Source organism: Rhinolophus ferrumequinum, chromosome 18 (assembly GCF_004115265.2).
Source record: "Rhinolophus ferrumequinum isolate MPI-CBG mRhiFer1 chromosome 18, mRhiFer1_v1.p, whole genome shotgun sequence".
NCBI classification, from domain to species: Eukaryota; Metazoa; Chordata; class Mammalia; order Chiroptera; family Rhinolophidae; genus Rhinolophus; species Rhinolophus ferrumequinum.
In genome coordinates, this window is record NC_046301.1 from 28,287,164 (window position 1) to 28,293,951 (window position 6,788).

Consider the following 6,788-nt stretch of genomic DNA (forward strand, 5'->3'; position numbering starts at 1 on the left):
ATAGGATTTTGGAGATGTGAGGAGCAAGCATTTGATGGAGAACTAGAATAAGCAGAGGTATAGACACGGAAAAGCAATGGGGGTGGGGGTGGGGCTGAGGATCCACGGCATGTGGGGTAGAACCCAGACTGAAGAGGAATGAAAGAAAGGAATTCATTTAAGGAGGCTCTTCATTCTGGACCCTTTCAAATGAGCTCTCACCTAATCTAAACAGCATCTAAAGTAGATACTATTATTCTCACTGCACAGGTAAGCAAACCAGAAGGTTGAGTATTAGAACAGGAGTGGGGCTTGAACCTGGGACTTCTGAGTCTGTGGTCTGTGCTCCATCCAGGGTACTGCTCGCTGTCCATATGTCCTTTCTCTTGCCTCAGAGGCAGGACTTGAGATTTGGAGTATATTTATGGACAGTTGGAGCCACTGAAGATTTTTTTCAGCCAGGAAGAAATACAGTCATCTCAGAAAAGAGAATCATCTTTAATATGCTCACTTCTTACTCTCATGAAAGGGCCTCAGAGCAGGGGTCCAGATGGGGTAGTTAGCAGAAAAGGAGCAGTAGTTCTCATTTCCTGACTGCCCTTTTAATGTGTCTGGTAACCTATAATCTGATACACAATTCTGGGTCATTCTCTAATAATCGGAAATTAATATTAGTGTGTTTTTTTTTGTAATCTGATGTGTGCACCAGCTGAGCTGATGTTTTATTCTTTTTATTTGTTCCCCAAAACATTAATTCTATCCAAGACACCTATTCCAAACTTAGTGCAAATGAAAATTGCCGAAACATTCAAAGCTAGAGCACTCACGCATGGCTGATGGTAGAGAAATTAGGAGGATCATTTGGAGAAAGAATTTGAAATAAGAGAGCAAGTCCTGAAAATGTTAATTTTTGGAAGTTTAGATTAAGACACTATTTCAGTTCAAGAAAACTGTGTAATCAAACATACCAGGGTGCCAAAAGAAATGTAAATGCATGACTGGTACTCATCTTTCGTTAGCAGTATATATTGAGTATTACAATTTTAATACAGATTTTTCCTTTCTTAAAATGTATATACATTTTTGACACCCTCTGCTTTTTGACACCCTCTCATTATATAATAATAGAAAATAATTAATAATAGTACATTTACTTAATGACATAAATTAATTAAAATAAAAAATATCAGCACCATGTCAGAATTTGGAAATATTTATGATGTAATGTTACATGAAAAAAAAATTGAGTATGTGATCATAATTTTAAAAAAATCACTGTATGTATTAGTAACTATAGGAGAAAAATGTAAGAAATGGTCATTGTATTGGCTTGGGCTTTTTTTTCTTTACAATTCTGGTTTTGTTGTTTTGAACACATTCTAATGGTATTATTTTCTAAATGTCATGGTTGTAGGCAGAAGCAACTAGGGCGAAAAAGGACAGAAAACCCATTGTTAAAAACAATAATAGCAAACCCCATTTGATGCTTTTTATGCTAACTACTAGCAAAGAAAATATAGTTTTGTTTGTTTTATTTTGGCCTTGATCATTATTTATATTGTTAAACCAGAAATACTTGATATTGAGTGAAGGGATGACACAGAACTTCTTTTTAAAAATGTATGCCTTATATTTATAATCAAGAGAACACTATTTTTTTTCAGTTGCGTATGTCTTTATCTGTCTGAATAGGTTTAAGAACAACTCTGTCTAAAGGCAGAGAAATGGACAAGAGTTTCATAGTCTCTTTTAGGTATACAATTCCATGACTATCATTCTAGAAATTCACAGCTATTTCTAGATAAAGAAAATAAATAATTGTAAAGGAAACAATGGAAGCAAAGCTAAGAGTGGCTTATTTCTGGTTAAAAGCATAATTATAATGCAAAGGAAAATATACTTTTTATTTTAACTGGCATACTTATGAAAATGTAATAATATAAGAATAACTGCAATAATAACTTGAATAATATTTTACAAAGCTATTATCTTTACAGTTTTATATAAAGTACAATACTGATCCACAAATGGCTATAATACCTTCCCACTTTAATTTTAGGGTAATCATTATTATGAAAATGCAATAGTTTAAAAAAATCCAAGTACAGATGTCATTTGTCATAAGTACTTTACAGAATAATACATCTTGAACATAAACCTCATCTGTGAGAGTTTATATTCTAAAATGGATAACATGAATGTAGACATATATCACAGGGCAGCTCAGTAAGATGAAGAACAAAAAAAGAAAAGACAATAGCATGAAGGGTACTGGAGTACACACATATGAGTTGCAAATACAACACAGTGTCATACTTCCTCAGCACTAAAATTCTATATGAGGCTGGGGGTTGAGTCTATTCTTTGTCACAGATCCCAGAAAGCAAGTTTTTCTGGGGTTCCATATTCTGAAATATGAATGTAAATCTAGGAACGATAACATATGAGGTCAAACATTTCTAACATACTATAGAACTTGATAAGAATTAATTTTAAAATGCCGATGAGTTTTATGGAAGCATACAGACAGTGGGGGGACTGGCATGATGCCTGAGCAAGGAGAGGAGACCATCACAGGGTTAATTGATGAGACATAGCTGACTGGCTTCCAAAAGGTGGGGCTGGGGCTGGAGTAGCCCTGTTCTCTTCCATGTGGTTGGTTATACAAATGCTTTGCGCTTGGCTATAGCAGCTGACCTCAGAGATTACTTAGAGTGACAGAAAGCACAGAGAGCAAGCATGAGAGTGTTCTTCAATCATGCTGAGGCTCAGTGCAGATCTCGGGGAGGCAGGTACACAGGGCACAGCCTGGTGAATCCTGCCATAGGTGGGTGTCCAAGACTCCTGCCAGACCTGGCTGTTGAGCTCAGGGACCCAGCATTGGGTGGGACCCAGTTAATTTCCAGTAGGAATCTAGTATGTTCTGAAGTAACCGTAGCAGGGACCGAGGCAGATTTCTAATTTCCCCAGCCAGGCCAGATAAGGGAATGGACTCGGGAGCTGGAACTTTAGTGAGGAGTCCAATTACCAGGACGGGACAAAGGACACCAATTTAGAGGCTGAAGAATGGGGCACTGCTTCCCAGTCAGTCCAGGAAAGGGGTTCATACTAGTGCCTATTTGAGGATCGTTGTACTTTCTGCCCAAATCAGGAACAAAAGTGGAGCTGAGCCTGGAATAGTGTTAGTGGACTAGCATATGTGGTGGATGTAATCCACTGTCAGGGGACCTGGAACCAGGAGACCAATGTTTGGAACGGGGACTAAAAAACAGGAAAGAGTCTCATTTTCCCAAATATTGGAAAAGAGACTTAAAAAAACAGTGGCTTAAACAAGGAATAGTGGGTGGAGGTAGTGTAGACCAGGAAGGTAAAGCATTTTCGGAATAGTTGTATCTGGAAGGGGCTGCTAACACTTAAACATCTGAGGGACTTCAGGAGAGCACGAGAGGTGGAGACTGCTGTGTCATCTTGGAATTTAATCCTGGGCAAAGAAAACCAAGCGATAGAAACTCCACCTGTGAAATTCCTTAATCATCTGCAAATTCTACTCCCAAATTCCCTTTCATAGAGCAGTATTAAGTATATGTAGCATATCCAATAGACTGACTATGCTGGAGAAGTTCGTGGGGTAGTAGGGAGGCATAGAGCCAGAAAAAAAAAAAAAAAAAGAAAGCAAAAAGCACGGGGCCCTGAACTTTGGCCTCTGCTGGGAGAATCTCAGCACTCCACATGCCCTCAGCTGTGGGACTGGCCCCAAGCCTGTCCCCTGTCTCCTCATAACCCTCAGGCCGTATGCTCAGAAGCTGCAGTCCTCCTTCCCCAAAACACAGACACTTGCCTCACCCTGAAACTGGGACACTGGTGGCCTTTGGTGGTACCCTGGGACACCTGTTCATGGTGAGCAAGGAGAGACGTGGGACAGGGTCCTTGCTTAATCCTTTGAACACAAAGGATGGGCTTGCAAGAGAACTGAACACCTAAAAGATGGAGCTGAAACAGAAGGAGCACTGTGGAAACTGAGGGCGGATAGCCCTCTGGAAAAACTGCGATGTCTTATCACTGATAGGGGAGCCTGGCAAAACTGCGTGAGATTGTCACTGTCAGCAGCTAGAAATAGTGGGGGTACAGAGGCCGGCAGTGACCAGAGAACCCAGCAAATGGGGGAAACACAGCCCATATCCACAGACAGGAACAATGAGTGGCAGCAGGCAGGCCAGGTTGATGTGGAGACAGCAGGACATGGCTGCCAAGAGGCGACGGGAGCACTCAGGGATGCTGTCAGAGGAGAGAGCGGCTCAGTGAGGAACTGAAAACCATAATAGAGGCTGCCTCTGTTATCGCTGAACATTTGTCCCTTGATTGTCCCTTGCCAGGCGGCTATGGCCTAGAAAGCATAGGTTATATGGATTTGAAACTAAAATAATTGGCTCTAGTTGCCCTATGAAAGCACTTTGAGTTATTTACTATTTTTCCTTATTAATAATATTAGCCACTATTTTAAAATGCCTATCACTTACTTGTCATTATGATAGCATAGGGGGTTTACACACATATAAAAGACCTCACTACCCTCCTTTTTTTAGGCAAGGAAATTGACACTCAGAAAGGTTAACGGAGACTAAAACCCAGGTCTGGGGCCTTGTTCCCAAACCCAGGTTTTCCCTCCTATTCCCATACCCTTTCCTTATACTTTCACCATAGAAAGATTGGTGGATTGACTCTCTTCACTAGTCTTGAAAACCGCTCCTGATTCATTGTCTACGTTGCTGATCCATTTATCTGTAGTTCATTCAGACTTGATTGCATTTTTAAATGGTCTGTACCCCCCCCCAAAAAAAAGGTTGATAAAAATTCATGAAGGCATTACCGTTTGGTTTAAGTTTATCTACTTATGACTCAAACCCACAAAGATAATTGCAGGAGGAGATGTTAGGGTGGCTTGGCAAAGCAAAGATTCAGCGCTTTTGTTTTAAAGATCAACAAAAGGGAAGATAATGAGCATAAATAGGGGGTTTACCACATATACTGAGAACTGGACTCACTCAGGAGGTTATTTAGCTTCTTTGTGTTCTAAAAATAAATAAACTTGTCTTTAAGACGGTGATGTTTTTCCTTGTCTTTTTTCATTGACATGGATTCCTTATGCTTTCCTTTTTATGTTTATGTAGGTCCGTACCTGCAGCGATGATGTCAAAAGACAGCCATGAGTGTTAACTTTGCGATTTGTCATTTATAACTATGTATTATGTAGAAGAGTTGGTGAATAAATAATGACTAGCAAGATGAACAATGAATATTTTCGAATCAACAAAATTGGTTTGAGCGGTGGTAAAGAGTAACTGATACTTTAGTGTGTCATGGGCTGCATTCTTCAGATTTTACCAAGGCAAGCGGATCACATGGGACCAGAAAAATGTACCAGGAAATTTTAAACCATTTCCAATGGTTTGCCTTTAAAAATCTTTATAGGAGAGAAACTTGTAGGGAAATAAAAGTGATCTATTAGTCCCATTGCTCTTCTCTCTCAATGCTCATTTTAGTATTTAAAAGAAATTCCTCCATGACATCTTCTGTTTTAATTTGCAAAATGGTAAGTCAAGTAGACTAGAAAAGAAGTAATTAGTTAATTACTAAGGAAAACTGCACTGTTGATGTCAGTGGTCTTCTTGGAATTCTTCACTGTTTCTCGTTTGAGAGAAATACAGATGAATAATATTTTTTTCTTTTATCTTACTCAAAAATGGTGGCGGCAGGATTGTTTGAAAAAAGCATCATTGCCTTTTCATGTTAACTTCTTCTCTAACGTTTATAATATTTAGGGTTTCCTCCTCCAAATTCGGTTATTTTAATCATAGTGAAAAATATGAAATATCCCAATTTATGGAAACTATATTAAATGTTAAAAGTTTCATATATATATATTTATATATAAAGAAAGCATTGGTTATCTCTCAAATTACATTAATGTAACACAACATTTTTGTGTTTTCTATTTGGTTCTATACTTTTGCCTTAATAATGCATGCTGTTGTTTGCAAATAGAATTTTACATTCCTAGGATTTTGTCAGGGGACTTTAGAGTTTTTCAAATTATACCTACTCATATAAACTTTAAGGCTATCCCTGTATTAATATGCTCATGAATACATAACTCTGAGTAATTTGCACTTTTAGTCCAGAAGGCCCCAGAGCAAAGCTGTCTTGCTAGTTCTCTTTAAGTAGACTTTCTGTTAGAACTCTGTCTTAGCCTTTTCAGAGTACTATAACAAAATATCATAGGCTGTTGGCTTATAAACAACAGACATTGATTTCTCTTGGAGGCTGGGCCGTCCAAGATCAAGGTATTGGCAGATTCAGTGTCTGGTGAGAGCCCACTTCCTGGTGTGTAGATGGCATCTTCTCACTGTGTCCTCACGTAGTGGAAGGGGCCAGACATCTCTCTGGAGTCTCCTTCATACTATTTCCATTCATGAGGGCTCTACCCAAGGCTCCACCTTCAAATACCCTCTCACTGGAGATTAGGTTTTCATGTATAAATTTTGGGGGCGGGGGCGGACACAAACCTTCAGTCTATAGCAAACTGATGGCTGACTTTGAGTATTTGCAATGAATAGAGACCCAATCACAGCATCCATTTTGGAAAAGGATGGATGGGATGAGATGGAATGTGCTCTCCATCTTCTAAGTAAGTGTCCTGGATGTCTCCGGAAAAGTTCACCATAACCTAAGTTTCCTATAATGAGGAAGAATGTATTTTCATAGTAAATAAAGCTAAGATTTTTGATATATTTATTCCTTTAGTCAATTTT